The 3,384-nt window shown below is 37.0% G+C and overlaps 1 protein-coding gene across 1 annotated transcript in view; it reads right to left on the reverse strand.

Moving 5' to 3' along the window:
* KCNH8 (potassium voltage-gated channel subfamily H member 8) overlaps window positions 1–3,384 on the reverse strand; it is a 272,605-nt gene that overhangs the window by 59,620 nt on the left and 209,601 nt on the right. The window lies entirely within an intron of this gene.

The raw sequence follows: 3,384 nt of genomic DNA on the forward strand, positions 1-3,384 counted from the left end.
CTGTAGTACTCTATTGAATAATTATTTCACAATTTACTTATTCCCCTAAGAATGGGCATTTTCAGTTTGAGTCTTTATAATAATGCTTCTATAGAAGTGCTTATTAAATTCTTTTCCAGTGTGGATATATTAAAAAATACTCATTAGAATTTTTTTCCCTTCAAAATTCTCTGTTTTTCAACTTAAAGTATGTGAGCTCCTCTTGAATTTTTGCAAATTAGTTTTGTTCACTTCAGTTTGATTCAGATTGACCCTTGGTAATGTTTCAGAGTAGAACAAACAAAATCCTAGATGTCATTTTATAGAACAAAAACAAAAATCTCCTTAATAGGTTGATATTTTGCTGCCATCAAAGACCTCCAAAGAGGTGATGAATATTCTCTGCCATACCAGTTTCTCTTTAGATGTTTTTGTAATTTCAATTAATAAATTTTATAAACCCTCTTCTAGATAGCTACACAAGTGGAGTTCTATCTTAAAATTGCTTTTAAAAATTTTATGCAATTTTGGGTTGCCTGCTCTTTTCTTGTTGACTTATAAAAGTTCTCTAATATGATAGATAAGACATAACAGTCATGTCAGATGTTTGCAAATATCTTCCATCCAGTGATTTGCCTGTTCACACTCTTAATAATGTGTTTTGATAAACGAAGTTCAACTTAGCAATCTTTCTTTTATGATTAGGACTTTTTGTATCATGTTTAAGAAACCTTTGTCAAATCCAAAGTCATAAAAATATTCTCTTAAATTACCTTTTAGAAACCTTTTTGTTGGCTCTTTCACATTTAGATAAAAACTTATCTGGACTTAATTTTAAAGTACAGTTTTTAGAGTTTCATGTAAATTTGACCCAGTAACATTTATTGAGAGTATCATCATTTCCCCTTTCCACAGCAGTGTCACTTGTGCCAAAAATAAAGCGTGCGCCTGTTTCTGCACTATCTTGTATTCCACTGGCCTATTTGTCGATTCCTGAGCCAACGCCATACTTTACGTATTACTGTAACTTTCTAATAGATCTTGATATCTGTAGCACAGATCTCCAAGTTTGTTCTTCTTTATGATTGCGTTGACTAATTTTAGCTCTGCATTTCTACTGATTTTCAGGAACAGCTTGTCACTGTTCAAACACACACACACACACACACACACACACACACACACACACACATACAAACACACATATATAAAAACACACATTTCCTGGGATTTTTATTGGGATTGCAGTGGATATTTAGACCAGTGGTTCTCAACCTGTGGGTCACGACCCCTTCACCCGGGTCGCCTAAGACCATCATAACACATATATAATTACATATTGTTATTGTGATTAATCACTATGCTTTAATTATGTTCAATTTGTAACAGTGAAATTGGGGGTCACCACAACATGGGGAACTATATTAAAGGGTCGCAGCATTAGGAAGGTTGATAACCACTGATTTAGACTAATTGCATACAACTGGTATATTTTTAATATTGAGTCTTAAAACCATCATCATTGCATATCCTTCCATTATTTTAAACCATTTGTAAATTTTCTCACAAATGTTTTGTAGTTTTCTATGTAGGTAGTATTGCACATTATAAACATTTATTCCTACTTTGATTTTTTATAATTTTTTAAAATTTTATAACTCTTAGTTATGCCACTTACAAGTGAGCGCTGGTTTTGCACCCAGATAATTTGTTCAGTAAGCGTTTAACAAGTGACAAAGTGAGGTTATCCAATTATTCCCTATATCTTTAGGCCTTGTGGCCAGCATAGTGCCTATTTTCAGTGAACATCAGGAATACTTTATCCTTTAACAATTTATGACTCAAAATCACTCACAATATAGTAGGAGGGTCAAGAGAGAATAACTTTAATTATTTAACAGATTCTTTGAATGTCAAATTAGTAGGTTAAGCCTTAAGCATTTGAGCATTTCCCAAAATTTCCACCAGGAGTAGAAGAAACATGGGCAAAAATTAAATAAATATAGACTGTGTTTATTTGAAAAATGCTTGTCATTTCGCTAGGCTGAAAGATGGGCCATGAAGAAGAAGGGCAATTATGTATGTCATAATACTGGGTATTAAACAGCCGCCAGCGGGTCTGGCACGGGGTAGCACTTCAGAAAATGAGAATTCCTGTTCTCTGCTCCCCAGGCTATTACTACCACACATCAGCCAAGAGCCTGTTACGATCACCGCGGTCCCAAAATGCTACTTCAGCAACTCTGCCATAAGCACTGCCTTTCCAAGAAATTCTTCCTATGCCTGGCCCTCGTTTCTCATTGCTTCTGAACTTCCTAAGTGATTTGGCACTTAGCATTCACTGCCTGGTAGCCTTAAAATTCTTTCCACAGCCCAGTTGGTGTGGCTCAGTAGTCGAGCATCAACCTATGAATCAGGATGTCACGGTTTGATTCCCGGTCAGGGCACATACCTGGGTGCGGGCTCAATCCCCAGTGTGGGGCATTCAGGAGGCAATCATTTAATGATTCTTTCTCATCATTGTTGTTTCTATCTCTCTCTCACTCTCCCTTCCTCTTGGAAATAAATACAAATATATTTTTTAAAAAAACACCCAAAAACTCTTTTTACATATTTCAGCCTTTCTCTTTCCAAACTGGACCATAAGCTCCTTGAGGGAAGGGTCTGCTTTATGCATTTTTTTTTTTTATTTCACCATAAGCTGGATCACTTTGCTTAAAGCAAGGAAGCTGGTAGGAGCCATCCTTGATTATAAGGTTCAAAACTCAAAGTGATACCTGGGATTAAAGCCAGTTAGAGAACATAAATTAACAGGCTCTGGGGGGAATACTGTGGGACAATAAATAGCACTAGAACACTGGTCTAAGAGGAATGCTTGCTTCATCTAGATAGACATCCACATCTCCTACTGCTCTGTGACAGCAGTCTTATAATTCAGTTATTTTCCATGTATGTATTTAAAGACACAGATAAGCATTCTTCTAGGTTCACACACCTTGCCTTTGTTACTGGTTGAAAAGCACTGGGAAAGTATATTTCTCCAAGCTTTGGGTTTGTCATCTGAAAAATTGTGGATAATAAGAGTATCAATCCTGTATCAGTTAGGAGGTTCAGAAAAGAGAATGATACTGAATATTTCAACGGAGGGAATTTACTGTAGAGAGGTTGTTTTCCCTGGTTTTGGAAGGCTGAATGAGCAAAAAGAGTGGAGAGGAAACATAACTATAACCGCAGGAAGGGGATTCTGCCCTTGGAGCTGGGTAAACAAAGGGAACAAGTGGGGTTATTGGAAAATAGAAGCCCAGAGGAAGAGCTGTGAGGAGCCACAAGGAACCAGGGCTCTGACTTTGGATGTGGGGGCACCCAACAGATGCAAGGGTCTCTGAGAAGGCCCAGTGACACGGG

The sequence above is a fragment of the Myotis davidii genome, unplaced genomic scaffold, assembly GCF_000327345.1.
Source record: "Myotis davidii unplaced genomic scaffold, ASM32734v1 scaffold962, whole genome shotgun sequence".
In the NCBI taxonomy this organism is placed as follows: Eukaryota; Metazoa; Chordata; class Mammalia; order Chiroptera; family Vespertilionidae; genus Myotis; species Myotis davidii.